A 20,940-nucleotide genomic window follows, 5' to 3' on the forward strand; every position below is an offset into this window, starting at 1 on the left:
GCTCAACTAAGGGACCATCTCTCTCCTCAGGGAGACGGGAACAATTGTGGAACACTATTTGAAAGAAGATCAGACGTTTTATGTCTGTTATTCTGGTCAATATTCCTTAATCACTGGCATAAAAATTGATTTTCCAGTCCGTAGCTCTTTGTCAGAGCTTGCTGTGGCAAATTGGCTCCCATATCTACTACAATTTTACAGCAACTCTTCAAAACACCACACTTTCTGCAAGGTGATTTGCAATGTCCTGAACAAGATTACTACAGTTAACTGTGCTACAGAAATCGTGGTAAGCAAGCATTATAGGTTGAATGAAATAAATTGTTTTTAAATTGTTTCTGAAATATGACCCATACAGTATTCAGGGTGTGCTGATAAAAATAATTTTATTTAAAATGGCATCATGTTCTAAAAGATTTGTTATCCATCACAAATATGAATTGATGTTTTCAAGAGTGAGTAAGATTTAGCTTTTAAGGCTAACGGAATCAAGGACTATAGGGGAAAAAGCAGGATACTGATTTTGGAAGATCAGCCATAATCATATTGAATGCCGATGTGGGCTTGAAGGGCCGAATGGACTACTCCTGCACTTACCTTCTATGTTTCTATGAAGTGAAATGGGGAAAAATCATACCATGATTGTGTTAACACAGAAACATAGTTCATGACAATAGTTAAAAGTAGAGCATTCTTTTAAACACCAAGTATTCAGAACACAATGAACCCACGTTGCATGCTGAATCATGCGTCCCCCGCCCTTGCCTGAGTTAAGATTTTTTTTCTTGTTTTGATATTCTGAACGTTGACAGAGTGCCCAGAGTTGAATTGCTGCCACGCTGTGGAGTTCACATGGGGACAGCGTTGCTCCAGCGCAAGTTGAATGCTGATGAATGTGGTATTTATTACACAGAGAAAAAAAATCTTGGAATTGGTTTTAATGACTGCATTCCTGACAGCATATTGACGAAAATCATTTTAATTATGTCTCTCTCTCACACACACATACACAAAATCACTGGTACTTAAATATTTGGAATTTACCGCAATCCTGATCTGAAATGCATCTGTTGTACTATTCAACAACAGTGAATAAAATGTGTTAAAATGGGGAACTGTTACAAATGGGTACTATATTGAAACAGACATAATAAAAACACACCATGCATGGAACACGTACAAACTTTTTTCGAAACTAAAAAAAACCTCAGTTGTTTAAACTCATATTTGTTTTTTAATATGATCACCCAACCAAAAGCTCTTTAATGTCATCATCTATAAGTAAACGGAATAAGTAAATGCCATTTAAACCAATGTGTGTGCCATTAACCGTTAAACTTTCACCGATTTCTCTGTCAGACGTCCATCTGACCAGCATGGAAACTCCAGCAGAAGAAAGTGAATCTTTCTTACCAAGCAAAGCTCTGAGAATTCCAGTCGGAATCTCTGCCGCCGCCGAGATACTTGCCCGTCCCTTCACTTCAGACTTCACTTCACACGAAAGTCATTCATCTGAAGGTTACCTGAGGCCATGTGGTACTTATTCCGGCGAATTCCCTCTCATTCGAAGAGCTTTGATGTGTTTCTTAAAACCCGACACAAACTTCCAATACACGCAGCGAGAATCAGAGTGCCTGGAGGCGAAGAAATGTAAAGCTTCCCAAACACAGGAAGTAAGTGCATTTACTCCGCTTTACTTTCTGGGCACAAAGTAACAACATAGATGTGCAACGTGTCGGGAAATAATGTCAATCTAAAGCGCTTCGGATATTATAGAGCGTATACCGCCAAGTTAACATAACACTTTGCGTTGAATTTTTCACTAGAGGGACCGACTGCCATTATTGGGGTGACAAGAATGCGGGTGCTCTTGAGGTAAGCATCTTCCCTTTGTGGACAACGGATTGATGACACTTGAACAAGAGGGCTGTTATCATATTCCACCCGGTGAGCTTGAACTATCTCAAGAAGCCGTTTCCAGGTCGATTTCAGTTTTCATTGCACTGAAATGCATTTGTTTAGTCGGGCTTATGTTGGCAGATTCAGATTTTCTGTTACTTTGAAATTGTGTTTCTTTAACATACAAAGAATGCTGATCAAGAATGAAGCGCCACCAAAAGAGTTCTGGAATACCGTACCGTAATGCCCCCCCTAGACTAAATTCAGCCAGTGAAACTCTGGCTATATTATGTTCAAGAAGGAACTGCAGATGCTGGAAAATCGAAGGTAGACAAAAATGCTGGAGAAACTCAGTGGGTGCAGCAGCATCTATGGAGCGAAACGTTGCCTATTTACTTCGCTCCATGGATGCTGCTGCACCCGCTGAGTTTCTCCAGCATTTTTGTCTGGCTATATTATGTTCATTTCCTCTTTTCAATGCATTGATGGCATTCAGATACTTTGCGTTGGAATGCAACCCCTGTCCATTCCAGTCATTGGAATGACATCTAATGGGATGGATATCTGATGTGATTGCTTCCTCCTGCAGTATGTGTCCTAGAGGTCTATAAAGAAAAATATCGGCCCTATATAACGATTGAATTGATTGAGGTAAAGTTGGACCTGGAGAACCAGTTGATCATTAACCTTGCTACCCTGTTATATGTGCCTGCCCCTGAATGCATCTGGGTGGGGTAAAGCTAGCCAACCTTCCAGAGCAGCACAACTCAGATCCTCATTAAACGTTTATTGAAACTGTGCAACACCTCTACTAATAAAATGGGATTACAAGAAAATACAAAAAATTATATAATATAGGATTATATATGAAGTGTTATGAACAATAATAAAGCAAAATGCATTCATGTAAAATTCTACTATAACTGGCTTTGAACTAAATAATTGTGGCCCCAATTCCTGTATAGTTAGATGTAGTAACTCTGATTCTGAACACAGCCCACGACAGTGCTTGGCCTTATGTTGATTAGACCTGTATGTAGTTTATCTGCAAAACTGCTGCCTATTTGCTTTAAACCCCCCTCCTCACCCCTTCCACAATGTAAAAGTATTATGCCTGTAACAGAGAACCGCCCTATGTGATTGCCCCTCCCGTCCATTTATTAATTTATTATTTATAGCAACGCAAAAGGCTATACATCTTAACAAAATTAGGTAGACACAGAATGCTGGAGTAACTCAGAGGGACAGGCAGAATCTCTGGAGAGAAGTAATGGGTAACGTTTCGGGTCGAGTCCCTTCTTCAGTCTGAATGAGGGTCTCAATCCGAAATGTCACCCATTCCTTCTCTCCAGAGATGCTGCCTGTCAATAAAACAATAAACTATTCCGTCATAAAATGGTTATTACAGATCAAGTTAATATAATCAAAATAATGCCTAAGATATAGTGTGTAAATGCATTTCTCATTAATACAATAATAGAGTGATACATTGTGGAAACAGGCCCTTCGATCCAACTTGCCCACACCGGACAACATGTCCCAGCCACACTAGTCCCACCTGCCAGCATTTGGTCCAAATCCCTCCAAAACTGTCCTATCCATGTACTTGCCTAACGGTTTCTTAAATGTTGGGATAGTCCCTGCCTCAACTACCTCTTCTGGCAGCTTGTTCCATACATCCACCACCCTTTGTATGAAAAATTGACCCCTCAGATTCCTATTAAATCGTTACGCCTTCACCTTAAACCTATGTCCTCTGGTCCTCGATTCACCTACTCTGGGCAACGGACTCTGTGCATCTACCCGATCTATTCCTCTCATGATTTTATACACCTCTATAAATCTTGGAGCTGCTTCCCTCTAGGTGACAGGTTAATTCTCCAATGAGACTGGGTAGTGTGGCCCACCTCTCTCCCCCCTTCACTTACATCTGCCGCAGCTTCAGGCATTCAATCAGCCCGAATTTTGCGGGCTGCGGATTTTATGTGCATCTACCCAATCTATGCCTCTCATGATCTTATACACCTCTGTATGATCACTCCTCATCCTCCTGCCCTCCAATGAATCATCCCAGCATACTCGACATCTGCCTATAGCTCAGACCCTCAAGTCCTGGCAACATCCTCGTAAATCTTCTCTGTACCCTTTCCAGCTTGTCAACATCTTTCCTATAGCTCGGTGCCCAGAACTAAACACAATACTCTAAATGTGGCCTCACCAACATCTTATATAACTGCAGCATGACCTCCCAACTTCTGTACTCTATACTCCGGCTGATGAAGGCCAAAAGGTGCCAAAAGCCTTTTTGACCCCCCCAATCTACCTGTGACTCCACCTTCAGGGAACTATGCACCTAGATCCCTCTGCTCTACACTACCGAGAGCCGTACCATTCACGGTGTAGGTCCTGCCCATGTTGGACGTCCCAAATTGCAGCACCTCACATTTTTCTGCATTAAATTCCATCAACATTCCTCAGCCCACTTGGCCAATTGATCAAGATCCTGCTGACATTTTTCACAACCATCTTCACTATCTGCAAAACCACCCACTTTTGTATCATCTGCAAACTTGCTAATCTTGCCTTGGATGTCCTCATCCAAATCATTGATATAGATGACAAACAGCAACAGGCCCAGCACTGAACTCTGAGGCACACCAATAGTCACAGGCTTCCAGTCCGAGAAGCAACCTTCCACCATGCTTCCTTCCATGAGACCAATTTTCTATCCATTCAGCTATCTCTCCTTGGATCCCATGCGATCTAATGTTCCAGAGCAGCCTACCATGAGGAACCTTGTTGAATGCTTTACTGAAGTCCACATATACAACATCTACAACTCTGCCCTCATCGACATTTTGGTCACGTCTTCAAAAAACTCAATCAGATTTGAGACACGAGCTCCCACAAAGAAAATCATGCTGACTATCCCTAATCAGCCCTTGTCCGCCTCAATGCCTGGATATCCTATCTTTCAGAATAGCCTCTAGTAACTTTCCAACTGCAGATGTTAAGCTCAAAGGCACTACATTTGCCACCTTCTAGTCTTCCGGCACATCTCCTGCATTTAAAGATGACTCATAAATTTCAACCAGGACTCCTGTAATTTCCTCTCTGGTTTCCCACAATGTCCTCGGATATATCTGATCAGGCCCTGGAGATTTGTCTACCTTCATATACGATAGTACCTTCAACCGTAATATACTTCTCAAGATACTTCCATTGACTGCCCCAAGTTCCTCCATCCTCGGTAAATACAGAGGAGAAATACTCATTGAGGACCTTGCCCATCTCCTGTGGCTCCACACAGAGGGTGTTACTATTGGCCAAATTAAAGACACCATAAAATGGAGGATCCCTGCACTTGTCAGAATTGCTTAACCCTTGTCAGCTAAACCTTACAGGCTTTGATTGGTGCCAGCCAGTCTAGGCTCAGGCTGATATGCAGGATGGTAAGGGGTCCAGGTGTTCTCTCTGTTTCTCTTAAATTGATAACATGTATAGTGGTTTTGCAATCTAACCTTAAATGCATCATTTCTATTGGATCGCTGCAAAAGCATTGTAAACAGTATACATGATGTTGCAAGACAGTCATCCTGTTAATTGATGATTGGTCGAACTGTTGAGCCTTGGAGAAATTGTTTGAATCTCAGGGCACATGTTGCAATGTTTGTTCTCTAGTTTGCTTCCTTCGAAAGCTTTATTTCTTATACAATGTATAAGCTGCTGTATTATTGGGTTAGGGAAATGTCTGTTGTGTATGCGGTTAATCAATATCTGTAATTGGATTATTAAGAGACCACCCCCATGTGGTACGGCCCCTCGAGGTCCCGGGACATATAAAAGTCCGCTACCACGAGGTTCCGCGTCAATCTTCTGGGAGAGTGCTTGGGACTGCGTGACCTTCTGGAGTGTCTCTGTCTGAGCGAGGCCTAAAGGGCTTGATCAGGCAGATACGAGGATTGAACCTGTGGTGGGATAGGTACAGTAGTTGAACTGTAATGCACTTTTGTTAAAATAAAGATTAGTTGTTTCAAGTGCTTAATTCAGTATTTTTACTGAAACTAGACTGGGGGGAAGCTTAGAAACAAGCAATTTACATTGGGGGCTTGTCCGGGATCTCAAAAGACCCCCAAACACAAGTTTGCGATCAAGGGTGTGGAGCTGCTTCGATCGCGAGTGCAGAAATAGGGCCTACGGTGCAGATTTCGCATCGATCATTCGCGGGCTTGGGAAAGGGTCTAATCGAGATCATAATAGTCAAGCAAGCACGGGGGAGTGGTTAGCACGCCTTTGGGTTAAGGCCCATAAAACCAGGGTGGGGTTAGAGGCCCTGCGGGGGTTGGATTAGAGTCCCTTTCCTGGGTTAGAGGCCCAAAACGTTGGTCGTAGTTGGCAGACTGCAGCTGCTTTAACGAGAGTCAAACGCACTTCATCGGGCGAGGAGTGGCCCAGGGTTAGACTTGGTATCCAAATTGGTGGGGTATTAAAATACAGATCTGAACTTCAATCGGATCTTTGGCGGGAGTGCAAATTGAAATGGTGCGTTCTGAAAATCGGTATAGAGAACTCACAGCACAAAGCGGCTATGTGCTGAATCCTCGGTGCCCAGTAGAAAGGAGTATCTGCGTGAAGGTATCGGACGAAGAACCTCGTAAAGATACTGGGCTGGGACGGACAGAATATAGATACGCCAGAATACTCCAGTCCGTTCAAGAATTCAACTGGAAAATTTTAGTTTGATTCGAGAGCCCGCGTACTAGAAGAGATACGCACTAAAATTAGGAGTTCGAGTTCAAATCTATATTTGCAAAGCCAAATGTTCAAATACTGAATTTCATATTGAAGTTCTGCCAGTAAGGTGGAATTTGAATTCCTGTCTATAGAACTTCGGAGTTGGTGCATATCCATGATCGATTCCGAATGGCGGCTGTGAACAGTGAATAGTAACCCTCTGGTTGATTGTTGACTAGTACCTGATAGTGAAGAGTACCTGAGAGACGGGAACCTGTATTACTTGATGAAAAGTAATCCGAATAGCGAATGGTACTCCTAATTCTGTCGAGTTTAGAGAGGAGGGATAGCGGTCCCCCTATAGAAGTCCAGGCTTAGCAGAGGGATAGTAACATTTGGGAGGAAAAGTAGTTATTTAAGGAGTAGTACCCCTCAGCAAAGAGTAAACTAGGAAGGGGAAAATTTTCGGTATCAGAGGGAGAGATTCACTGCGTGATAACGGCATGACGCGGTGTCTATATTGAGTGTTCGTGAACATTGCGCTAGTGCTTTAAATCATTTTGTATAGTTGTATTTGTAAAAATCTAGCTTTTCGTATTGTAATAGGATCCAAATTTTGTAAATATTCTGTGTATGTAAATAAACTTAGAGTATATTAAGAATTAAAAGTTAAGATTTAGATCGTGTTAAGTCCGCGATTTGTGTTGCTGCTTGTGCGAGTGTTTACGGATTTAGAAACTTGAAGTAAGAGTGGGTTTGAGTTAAATGTTTGTATTTGTTTAAGATCGTATTGTAAGAATTTGAATCAGGGTGGTTCGATCAGGGGTTGTACTCCTTCGATCGCTGCGTCGGGGAGGAGTCATCATGCTGATTGATTGCACCACGAGGAAGATTTCTTGGAGTGCGTGATTCGTAATAAGTGAATGTTTTTGATTTATGCAGGAGTGTGGTTAGGTATACTTCTGATAAGTGGACTAATTTATTTCTTGTGTTCAATTTTGCTCACGTGTTTAGAGTTCATTTGCATGCGTTCCGATTAAGATCGGGGATAGGAGACGGACTGCGAGAACGTGTGTGAGTGTGATTGGTTGTTTCCTGGAGCATTTTAATTTGAAAATTGTCTAAAACGACTTTGTTAATTTCAAAATTAGAAAGGGAAATTGCTAAGAGGTGCAAGTAGTTTACAGTTGCTTCCTTATCCAACAGAATGGGAAACCACGCAAATAAAGATATGACCGCTGACTCGGAAAGTCCTCTGCAAGAAATATGCAGTGAATTTCCACAAAAAGCTGATTGATTGTGAATCCTTTCCGGATCGTTAAATAGAGAATTAGGGAACACATTATGGCCCAGAGGGGGCATAGATACCGTAAAGGGATTAAAATACATTGAGCAGATTATATTGCAGTGCAGCGATAATACAGAGGCACATGAATTAATTGAATTGTGGAGAAATTATTACGAGGAACAGAAAGTGAGGAGAGCGGAGGAAAGAATAGCAAGTTGGAAGGAAGCAACTCTAAAACGGGGATAGTAGAATAAGATATTGAAGCATTTGAACCTCCAGGTAGCCTAAGGGAAGTCACTGAGGGTATTAAAGATAAAGGGAGAAGGAAATCTTTCACAGAAAGATTATCATCAATAAGTCTTAAGCGCGAGGACCCGATGGTTGGCGCTGGTTATGAGGGGAATGACGATGATTAATAGTAAGATTAAACGAGTACTTACCAGTATGAAGTTTGATCTGTATTTTATGAGGAGTTACGGTGAGGGATTACGTGAAGACCCCAGCCCAGTGCGCAGGTGCGGCATACTTCGAAGCAGCGGTGTGAAATCACAGGATAGACACAATATTTGAAGTAAGATAGTAAAGATCATGAGACATCAGTTTATTAGTTTGAACTATATATTAAGGGTGGGAGCGGAGGGCACGTAATCCCTCATCGTAACTCCTCATAAAATACAGATCAAACTTCATACTGGTAAGTACTCGTTTAATCTTACTATTTTACTTCGGAGTCACGTGAGTGATTCCGTGAAGACTTCAAAGGTCTGTGATTTCAAACCGTGTAACAGTTTTTATTTCACTCACTGCCGAAGTTTTTGAGGGAGGAAGTGTTATCGTAATCAACCAATGGATCTGCTTTCACAAGAAACAGAAACGTATTTGTTAACAATAACAACATAAAGAGCTCCCCTGAGCTTAAATTAATATTGCAGTTTGTAATATTCTTTCTGCAATTAAATCAGGCTTATCAACGGTTTACAATAAAAAATGTTCTGAACGTCGTTCCCTTGACCATTCTGCCGTATTGAGAATGTGGTCAACCGGGATGTCCATTCGTTCAGCCGCTGATATCAATGCTGCCCTAGTGGAATGGGATTAAAATGTATTATTATCTATTCCGGCAGCTTTCAGTACCTGTTTGAGCCACCTTGGAGTGGTTTGGCTCGTACCCCGTCTTGGGGTTTCTGTGGTTGACCCATAGGCTTTCCTCTCCCTCTAAGATTGTGGGTTGTGTCTATATATTGTAGTAGATGGGTCACCACACTCAACCTGGACTCTGGTGGGTAGGCCCGGAATCCCACCAGTGAATAGGGCGTTCCTGGTCCATATAACCATATAACAATTGCAGCACGGAAAACACAGGCCATCTCGACCCTACTAGTCCGTGCCGAACTCATAATCGCGCCTAGTCCCATATACCTGCGAGTTAGGTTTTTACCAGACCTAGAATGATGATCGTGATGCGTCTGGGGTAATCACCATGTTATCCAGTCTAGTTTTATGGAGTGACTGGACTCTGTGAGCGTATACAAGAGCCATAAGCATGAGCGTTTTTAACATAGATTGAGCAAGACTGAGGGACCTGGCTGGTGCCATTCTCTGAGATATGTCAATATCACACCGATATCCCATACATGGGTATACCTGGGTTTTTGGGGCTTATTATTATAGTTGCCCTTCATAAGTTTATCTTCAGTGGATGGGATCCCATGCTCTGCTGTCCTGCTGTTTTAGATAAGCAGACAAGGCGCTCCATGCTGTATTTACGGCACTGTAACTCACCTTTTAGTCATGGTGTAGATGTTCCAGGAACTCCAATACGTCAGTGGTTGAATAGTTTGGTATGTTGTCCCTGCGTCATGGCAGTATTTTACCCATGTTAGCTCTTGGTGACTGTTCGCAGGGATGCCGACATGGTGGTAAATGGTTCCTTTGGATAATCCTAGTCCCTGGTAAGGTCTATTCAAAACCTGCACCCAGGAGTTTGATGTTTTTTCTGGCATGGGTGGCTTATGCCTGATACTGGGTTGAGTCAGCAACCATGGTCCACTAGGGAAATCCATAGGTGACTCGCCCACCATGTCGTGATGAACTGGGAACCATGGCTGTGTAGGCCGGTCGGGCACGTTCAATATCTCGGAGACAGATTCCATCTGTATTGCGAAGTGCCCGACTGATGAGGCAGAAGGGAGGAAGGCAAAGCAGAAATTCCCCCTTCCAGCGTGTAGGCATCTATTGCTGCTGCCTCTGATCTGGTTCCTAAGTCACATACATAGGTTACTGGTGATTCCGTCTTGTGCAACCAAATTGATATCTGGCTTTCAAACTGCTTAATACCTTTAGCAGATATATTGGGTTTGACATCTATTCAATGTTATCATAAATTTTTACCCGTGACGTGGTGTCTCCCACTGTGTTCTAGCTTCCTAGGAAATAGGCAGCTGATAGTTAAAATGTCTTTTGACACACCATTGCCAGATCTGTTTGACCAATTTGTTGCACAATAATGATTTTATGCTCCCCATATGGTTGATATAAGCCACCACCATAGTATTATCAATCCGTAACCACATATGTACGTGCTGCATTTGAAATGCATATGCTTTTTAGCCCAATAGGCGATCACCAATCCCAAGTAGTTGATGCCCGGTGTGTGTAGTAACGATGTTTGTGAATTGGTCCATCTGTTACCTGTGCTGGATATGGAGTTTAGTTGCTCCCCAGCCTAAAGTACTGGCATCGGTTTTTAATAACCAAGTTCGGATTGGTGATGATAATAGGGCTGAAAACTATGCCAAATATATGTCTGCCCACCACTGTAATTGTGATATAGCTTCAGTGGGTACATTCATGATTTGATTATAGTGACCCAAGTACCTTGGCAAAGTAACAGTCATATGGATGGAATTGTTATTGAAGCCCAGATAATCCATGGTAGTTAACGGCTTCAATTCTGGTTTATCTGGGCGTGGGATGAACCTCAGAGCTTTAGGGAGCTGTTTCGTAGCTAGAACTGCTGCCACAGCTAATTCCTTTGTTTCCCCTAATATGAGGATATCATCCAATATATGCCATGATTATGCTTGTTTTCTTAATATTTTCAAAGCCATTTTTAATATTTATAATACTTTAGGGCTGAGGTTAGACCATTGGGAATGCTCTATACTCCCATAGTTGCCCTAACCGGGATATCCATTATCCAGGTAAAATTTTTTAGGTATCTATAATGATCCTAGTGTATGGGTATAAGATAGTTAGCATCTTCCATATCAATGCTCGCCATAGGTATCCTTTGGAGATCAGATGTCTGGCAGTGACAAAAAACCCGTCTCCATCTTAAAGTGTATATACTCAACAGATTTATTTAGTGATATTAGATCAATGATGATGCTACATTCACCATCTTTTGTAGTTTTGGTGAATATATTCGATACAAATTCCAATGGTTCATGTTTACTCCCATGATCCGTTTAGTAATGAGCCTTTCTAGTTCAGCTTGACCTTCTCACTTTCTTAGAGGGAGAAAATGCCCTTTGGGCGCATTGCTGAACTGGCGGTAATATGCCCAATTTGAATTCAAGTTTTTATCCACTAATACTGTTGAGTATATTTTAGTTATTTGTGACAGCACCCCATGCTTTATCAACAAGTGTAAATGCCCCCCCCCCCCCCCCGCAGTTAGTAGAACACCCTTGTTTAGTGTAAACTGGGAGGAACCAGACTACCTACCTCCATGTTTATTGTTTTTTCATGAAGGTTTAGTTTTGCTGGTATGCTGGTGCTGTCGGTGGGGCGGCGCATTTTCCCACGGCTCCGCTCTGGGCCCCTGTCTAAAAAGAACTTTGGGGGTAATGTGAAGCGGTCGCCAGGCTTTCACCAGTCCTTGTTCGATAATGCTGGTGGATGCCGAGGGGTGCTGCCAGCTGGGTGTTGGATGCGATGTCCTGCTCGTTCCATGGCCTGCCCTCATGAGGTGCACAGGTTTAGCTGCCTCTCTTCCCGCAGCAGCGGTTTGCATAGCCCCGTATATTTGGGGTTGCGGGCAGGTCTTATATGCACAAATGTCAGTCAAGTATCCCAAATTTGGGAACATCTTAGGCGTCAGCACACTCGTAGTGCAACGGGATAGTCTCATCCTGGGAGAACCACCTTGGTGATCATGGCGTCTCGCCTGCCAGGTGAGTATGATCCGTGGAAAAAACGAACAAAGGTGGTGACATCTTGACCCTCTGTTAGGAGCTTCAAAGTTCGCTGCTTTTAGCTCTTGTCTGCGAGTCTGCTGACCCAGCTGCCTGCGGTTTTGCCTCTAGAAAGGCCTACTCCTGCAGGGCTTTGTTTGGGAAGATGGTCGCGTAGAGGAGCCATGTAGTGGCCCACGACACCCAGTAGCTCTTCCTGATCCTGCTCCCCTGGCATACTGCTGTTCTCGTCCGCCTGCCCAGCGTTTAAGCCAGCCCAGCCCTGGCCTCCTTAGCTAGCCTCAAAAGAGGGAGCAAAAGGGTGTGCTATAAATTGGAGGAGGCATAGCTCAAACTCCGCTGTTGCATCAATCCCTCGACAAGGGAGATGGCTAGTGCAATAGCACTGGGGTAGGAGTGTCAGCTCCCTTGGCATTCAGCCAGTGCCCCTTTTTTCCTGGAGGTTTTGAACTCCATGACCTCCTCTGGCTTGGGGAGACAGACATACTTATTTTTGCTGTCTCCAGCCTGTTCCAGTGTTGGAGGAAGTTGATTCCTGTAGAACCTGTAATTTTGGTAAGATTTTTGTCTTACCTGTATTTAGAGGCTGCCTGCCGTTTTTCAGGCGGCATTGTAGCGGTTCCCGGGCGGCGATTCTCCTTGTCAGGAGTCTGCAGGGCTGCCGGTCGGGTTTTTAAACTTCCCGCCGGTCCGCTGCTGTTAACCAAACAGCTGTTCAGTGGACCGGCATCAGCGCAGCTCCCTGTCAGCAGTCCGCAGCGTGTGCGGTCCCGTTTGCGCCTATCCCCCTCCACTGTCGGCTCCTTCGCTGGAGTCGAACGGGGGCCGCTTCCTCTGCTGCTTTGCTCCCCCTGGAGCAAAAAACCACAAGGCCCGATTAAGGTAAGTACTTACCTCACGTTCCTTGGTTGCGGGAGCGCCTGACTCCCGCTGGCCGCGTTTGCACAGCTGTGCGATTATGCCACACCTGCGCACTGGGCTGGGGTCTTCACGGAATCACTCACGTGACTCCGAAGTAAAATTATAAGACTGGGAGTGTGTTAGAACTAGAAATTCAGGTCCACCACCTTATTCACGTAATGATCCCGATATCTCAAATGCACATTGCGGAGTTCGTAATAGGAATAGACAATTAAATCCCAGGGTACAAACTTCCTTAACCCCGATCACTCCATCCATTACAGACAGTCCTAGAGTTCACAGTACCAGAAGCCAAACTAGGAAAAAGACTAAATTAGTTATGGAAAAAGAAGAGCATACCCCCAGACAAATTGAATGAGCAGTTAAGGAAGGAAGGAAATCCTTTAGAAAGTACCATGAACCCAAGTACCAAGGGGAAGGTACATCTGGGTGTGAGACCATAATTGAAGAAGCTGAGGTAGATCCTGAAGCTAAACAAACAACTCTTCGACAGTTCCCTGTAAGGGAAATTCCTAATCCTTCTTTTAATCCAGCCAATGCTGTGATTGCAAATAATCCACGTACAATTAGAGTCTATTCAGATGCGATAAATGTTTGTTTCAAAACGCTAATATAACACATTCATTTGTAGGGTGTACAGTTGAATAAATTTTGGAGTGATATATTTGATATATTTACAAAGCCTTTTAAGTCCACAATAGAACCTAAAACGGAATGGATTATATTTGGAATAATAGTAGAAGATATCAATTTAAATAAAGACCAAAACGTTTTTTTTAATTATGGGTTAATAATTGGAAAGAAATTGATACTTAAATTTTGGAAAAATACAACCATACCAACTGTTAAAATGTGGATTAGGAATATGATGGACATAGCACGCCTTGAAGAAATGAAACTCCGACTAATAGATAAATATGACCAATTCTTAAGGAGTTGGTCTCCTTTCATCGACTTTTTGGAATCATGTGATGCAGCGGTACCGTAAAAGATTGCTGATTTCAGTTCATGCTATCATAGATCTACATCTCCGAATAAAGATTTGAAATTTTCTCTTTTAAGGGGCCCACTCTCCTATTTCTACTTTCTACTTTTTCTTTTTTTTATATACACACTTCACGTTTTCTATTCTCTACCAACTATTTTTCCTCTTTTTCCCCTTTCTATTGTTTTCTTTTTCTTGTCTTACTTCCCTTCTCAAAACATAAAAGTAGAGGTTGTACATAGAATGGATTACGGTATGACATAGTTGGCACCTAAAATTAGGTTCCACTGTACTGTTTTGTACTGTATTAACTTCTAATAAAATAAACAAAACATAAAAAAAACAATTAGAGTCTATTCCCCATGGAAGCCTAATGAGATGATGGCTATTTTAAATCAAATACCTGATCGTAGAAAATCACCCGCTTCTTTTGTGGATCACTTAAGAACTACAATGCACGTTTATCATAGAAACATATAAATTAGGTGCAGGAGTAGGCCATTCGGCCCTTCGAGCCTGCACCGCCATTCAATATGATCATGGCTGATCATCCAACTCAGTATCCCGTACCTGCCTTCTCTCCATACCCCCTGATCCCCTTAGCCACATCTAACTCCCTCTTAAATATAGCCAATGAACTGGCCTCAACTACCCTCTGTGGCAGAGAGTTCCAGAGATTCACCACTCTCTGTGTGAAAAAAGTTTTTCTCATCTCACTTTTAAAGGATTTCCCCCTTATCCTTAAGCTGTGACCCCTTGTCCTGGACGTCCCCAACATTGGGAACAATCTTCCTGCATCTAGCCTGTCCAACCCCTTAAGAATTTTGTAAGTTTCTATAAGATCCCCTCTCAATCTCCTAAATTCTAGATGTGATGGTGATTGCCGGGATTTATGGGCAGTGATCTAGCAAATAATTCCCCCAAATGAGCATGCCAGATTCCTAACGAATTTAGGACATCCGTCGCATGAAGCTCTTGCAAATATAATAGCGGACATTGGCGCAAGGGAAGAAGCTGTTTTAACAGCTCTTGCCAACACCCTTCAGAAACCAATCGATTTGGCCAGAATATTAGTTGTAAGACCAAAAAGGGGAGAAGGAGCGGATGAGTTTTTAGAGCGATTTTCTGAATTATATATAGAACAATCGGATGACTTAAATTACAGAAATTGAGTAAATTCCCCTCAATATTGTGGTATTCTACTGAATTGTCTCTCCACTAACGTAGCAGAAGCCATTAAGACGAATAACATGGACTGGACAGAAAATTGTGCCAGTCAAATGGCTAGGGCTGTAAGATATCACTGGAGGGACATAAAGAAGGATAGCCCGCCTGCAGTAAAACCAAGAACTGAATATGTGATCAGAAAATAAATACCAAACACAGAATCATGGATCCCTAGAGTACCGGCACCTAGTATTGACTGGATGCAAGTTTGATGAGGAACCTATGTTGTCTCTACAGGTTGAAGGTAAAATCTGCACCTTCCTAGTAGACATAGTCATCTCTTCAATCAATTTATAATTTACCAGAATCAAGAGAAGTTCAGAATCTGTCTGGATTTCAAGTAGAAATTTGCCAGTATCCCATCTCTGATCCAGTCAAAGAAGTATATGGAGGAAAGACAATCAGACATAGATTTGTGATAACCACCAGATTAGATTGCAACCTGATGGCGAGAGATTTACTCTGTGCTTTCCAACTAAAAATAGAATGTGGTGATAGAGGTACAGTAGTGACCCCCTGGGCCCCAGCACGACAATGTTACTCCATACTGACCCCTCAATGGTAATCCTTAGATCTGGACGAAGAACCCCTACTTCACATTACACTGGCTTATGATAGAAGTGGGAAGAATAGTGAGCTGGAAACATTCTTTAAATCATAAGAAGGACAGGAATGGGAAATAGAAGTATTGGCATTAGTGGAAAGGAAAGAGGGAGCTGCCGAACATGCTAAAATACCAGCACAGTTATGGAAAAGAACTGACGAGGCTGCTCGTCACATCACTCGAAAGTTGAATTTCCCGGCTAGAGCTAAAGACCTAGGGACGATGGTAAGAAAGGCAAACCCGAATAATTATCAAAAGCAAAATTTGCAATTTGTTGTTGAATTTTACATGGCCCCATGTAAAGGTTGTTACCCACTTACGTCATCATCTGGGGAGTGAGGTATACGAGTATGTGAACCCTCAAGTATGGGCGGAGGACACAGCTCAGGTAGGGTGTGTGAACAACAATCCCATCCGTGTAGGTCTCCAGAAAGTGGTAACACTTCTTTCAATCCAACAATATCTACTAAATCATCTAGCCGATCTAGGATATGTGGTTTCCCCATCAAAAGTACTGGTAGCTCAGGAGAAAGTAAAATTTCTAGGGATTATAATTTCGGCCACCGAAAGAAGTCTTGAGAAGAGCAGACTAGAACCTATCTGTGAATTTCCAGTCCCCAAAGAAGCCAAACAAATGAGCTAGTGGCTGGGCATGGTCAATTATTGCAGACTCTGGATTCCAAATATAGCTCTAGAAACAAAGGAACCCTATACCAGCAAGGAGGGTGAATTTAAACTAACAAAGGAGGCATAGGAAGCATTTGAGAACTTGAAAAGATCATTGATGCAAGCCCCGGCATTGGGAAGGCCATTATACGATCCTCCTTTCCAGCTGTATTGTACAATTCTATCCGCTTGTGCCACTTTGGTATTAATGCAAAAGCATGGGGATGGACATAGACCAGTTGCATGTTACTCCTCCAAATTAGATCCAGTAGCTAGGGGCCATCCTCTTTGCACTCAAATCTTAACTGCAATCTACAATAGTTTACAATCAGCTGCTAATTTAACACTGCAGCAGGATATTGTAGTGTACAGTTCACATTCGGTATCGCCATTGTTGGGGCAGCTCCAAACCCAGCATTTGACAATGGTCCGCCAAAATAAGTATGCGATCTACCTGTTGAACAATCCAAAATTGCAGTTTAAACACTGTACATTAATTTACCCAGCCTCTTTTCTTATTTCACCCCCAGAAGAGCAAGCAGAAGCAGGACACAACTGTTTATTTGTTATAGAGGAGGAAACATCAGTGAGAGAGGACTTGAGGGATGTACCCATGGAAGACCCTGACATCACATTATATGTGGACGGTAGTGCATCCATTGGACAGCGGGGTGAGAGGTTGTCTGGGTATACAATTATTAATCAAAAGACAGAGATTGTAGAAGCAGCTGCTTTTGAATCACCCTATTCAGCACAACAAGCTGAATTATTCGCTTTAAGTAGGGCTTGTATTATTGGGGAAGATTTAGAAGCAAACATTTACACTGATTCTCAATATGAATTGGGGTGGTGCATGATTTTGGGCAATTATGGAAAAATAGGGGATTTCTAACTTCTGCAGGAACCCAAATATCACACAAACAATTGCTACCCAGACAAATCTCTGTAATAAAATGTAGTGCCCATACTAAAGGACAGGCCCCAGTAGACATTGGAAATCGTAATGCCGATTTAGTAGCTAAAAAAGTATCATGGGGACGTAAGGTGGTGTACCTAGAATGATGAGGCAGACTAAAAGTGTAACTAACAAGTCCCCCTTGGAGAAACTGATGCCGACCATCCAAGAAATCATTTGATTACAAGAAGAGGCTACTGAAGGAGATAAGGAGAGGTGGAGACAACTGGATTGTATGACTGGGCTATGAACCACACCAGCAGGGCAAACCTGCATGACAGACTCATTGTTATCGAGTGTATGCATTATGCAACCCATTGTGGTGCTAGAGCAGTAGGGGACACTCTATTAGCTACTTGGTGGCATCCAAAATTACAATCTTTTGCTCAAAAGGTAAGCAGTAATTGCCTGGTCTTCCAGAAATACAATCCAGGGAAAGGAATAGGATGTGAAGGAGGGAAAATACCATTGCCTATAGGTCCTTTTGAGACATTACTAATGGAATATATTGAATTAGAAAGATGCCAAGGATACAAATACGTACTTGTTATAGTCAATGTATTCAGCCGGTGAATCAAAGCATACCCAACCCTTGACAATAAAGCGGCTACTGTTGTCAAGTTGCTAATGAGAGAAATTGTCCCTAGATTCGGCATTCCCATTCGACTTAGCTCAGATAACGGCCCACACTTTATTGGACAAATCAATAAAGAATTTTGTGAACAGCTAGGGATCTAGCAGCAATTACACTGTGCTTATTGACGACTGGCTGCCGGACTTGCAGAAAGGGCAAACCAGACCCTTAAACCCAAATTAGCCAAATTAAAGGCAGAGACTGGACTTGGAATTACTTCCAATAGCCCTATTTCAGATTAGAGTCACGCCTGCAGGAAAATCTAGATTAAACCCAGCTGAAATTATTTACGGTAGACCCCTGAAAACCCGTGGGAACCTGAATGCAATGAAAATAGTTAATTTCCACCATATGATTGCAGAGATGACTGACTATATCTTAGCCTTGACAAGAGTCTTAAGGGATTTACATTGTAGAGTGAGAGCAGCCTATGAGGGTATGCCTTCACCAGTAACTCCCATTAAAGTGAAACCTGGAGACTATGTCTTAGTGAAGAATTGGGTAAGGAAAGGATCAGAAGTTCGTTGGAAGGACTGTACCAAGTTACTTTAATGACTCCGACCACAGCAAAAGTAGAAGTAAGAAATGCCTGGGTGCATCTTCATCATTGTAAAAGTATTAGTGAAGATATCAGTAGTTAACTTGTTTTCTCCCAGGTTTTCTTAGGAATTCTAATCAAGAACCAATGGACTATCAAGATCGATCGATGGAAATTCGCGCCCACAAAAACTCGGGAGGTGAAGACTCATCAGACGGATATCATGGAGCTACGCCCACGAAAACTCGGGAAGCTCAATGGAATACTGAGAAGCTACATCAACATCTTCTTGTTAGAACATTGTTAAAGTATAGTGGTCATCATTGTATTCTGTAGTTATCATTTATGATGAGGGTTATAATGAATGATAAAACGGGGGAATGTTAATATTGGCTAAATTAAAGACACCATAAAATGGAGGATTCCTGCACTTGTCAGAATTGCTTAACCCATGTCAGCTGAACCTTACAGGCTTTGATTGGCGCCAGCCAGTCTAGGCTCAGACTGATAGGCAGGATGGTAAGGGGTCCAGGTGTTCTTCCTGTTTCTCTTAAATTGATAACATGTATAGCGGTTTTGCAAACTAACCTTAAATGCATCATTTCTATTGGGTCACTGCAAAAGCATTGTAAACAGTATACATAATGTTGCAAGATGGTCCTCCTGTTAATTGATGATTGGTCGAACTGTTGAGTCTTGGAGAAATTGTTTGAACCTCAGGGCACATGTTTCAATGTTTGTTCTTGTTTGCTTCCTTGGAGAGCTTTCTTTCTTATACAATGTATAAGCTGCTGTATTATTGGGTTAGGGAAATGTCTGTTACGTATGGGGTTAATCGATACCTGTAATTGGATTATTAAGAGAACACTCCCATGTGGTTCGGCCCCTTGAGGTCCCGGGACATATAAAACTCTGCTACCATGAGGTCCAGCGTCGATCTTCTGGGAGAGCGTTTGGGAATGCGTGACTTTCTGTAGTGCTCTGTTTGAGCGAGGCCTAGAGGGCTTGACCAGGCAGATACGAGGATTGAACCCGTGGTGGGATAGGTACAGTAGTTGAACTGTAATGCGGTTTTGTTAAAATAAAGATTAGTTGTTTCAAGTGCTTGATTCAGTGTTTTTACTGAAACTAGGGGGAAGCTTAGAAATGAGCAATTTACAAGGTGACCGCTTTGATTCCTGAGGGGTCCCACCTTCTCTCCAGTTACACTTTCCCCCCCTTATGTATTGATAAAATCTGTTGGGGTTGTCCTTAATTGAGTTCAGCAGTGCAGCCCACAACATTTGTTTTCATATTAGCCTCTTTAGGGTTCCGTTTACAGGATTTTATGTGATACTGGCATCTTGGAATAAACATGAAAAATCTAAGCATCATACATATAAACAAAAATAAATTCAAATACTTTACCTTTTTGGAATAAACTCCAATGTCTTCATCTCTTTCTGGTGTTACTTTTGACAAATAGCACATTTAAATACTAATTGGTTATTTAATCTTAACTTTTCAAAATATTAGTTTCTTTGTTAATGTCAAGTGTGCTGACTATATTTTCTTTGCCTATTCTAACTCTTGATTTTAGGTTACACTCAAATTATCATTTTGACTCATAACTAATCACCCAGGCTGAAAACAGGATAATAAATGTCCCTTTTCCCTGACATACAAGATCATTGATGTTCTGTTAATTGTGATTGGAAGCACTTTAACAGAGCTTCAAACACAATAACGTTTAAGAGAATTTACATTAAAAATTCTGCAAATAAAGCAATGGACTAAATATGACATGTACACTGTTTTAATATATTGTGTTTCTTGAGGTTATTTTGTTTTGAGATATATGGAATTTTAATGTATGAGTGTGTGCCAGGTCAACAGTTGCAAAAAAAAATGTTTCTATACTTTCTTGGGTTTTAAAAAAAGCATTCAAATTCCGATGAGTGTTACATTTGTGCCAACTGCTGTGGTGGGGCAGCTAAATTGAAATCCAGGAGCCAGAATGGGGTTGAAAATATGGGAAGTAATGTATTTATATTAAACATACATTTTTAAAGTTTTAAAATTTGAAGGAGATAAGGAACATGATACTTTCCAGGTTTGGGAAAAATAGTTTAGGTAAACTTCAATGACACGGGAATAGAAATTTAAGGAACAGAAGTTGTTTTACTTATTTTAAGTTCAATGAGGACAATAAGATCATAGCAGTCCTGGATGTGTCAAATAATGGAGCAGTCAGAAATATGAAGTGGCAGTTTTTGTTTTGAATCGGAAACAGGATTGGGCAGTTTTTCAA

At 42.0% G+C, this 20,940-nt stretch overlaps 1 long non-coding RNA gene across 1 annotated transcript; it reads left to right on the forward strand.

The window, feature by feature from the left end:
• Positions 1-578: 578 nt before the first annotated feature.
• Positions 579-19,739, forward strand: LOC129700548 (uncharacterized). The gene is made up of 3 exons (XR_008724075.1): positions 579-1,673; positions 1,827-1,875; positions 18,769-19,739. It is a non-coding gene; the product is annotated as an uncharacterized LOC129700548 (long non-coding RNA).
• Positions 19,740-20,940: the final 1,201 nt, after the last annotated feature.

This window comes from Leucoraja erinacea, chromosome 9 (assembly GCF_028641065.1).
Source record: "Leucoraja erinacea ecotype New England chromosome 9, Leri_hhj_1, whole genome shotgun sequence".
Lineage (NCBI taxonomy): Eukaryota > Metazoa > Chordata > Chondrichthyes > Rajiformes > Rajidae > Leucoraja > Leucoraja erinaceus.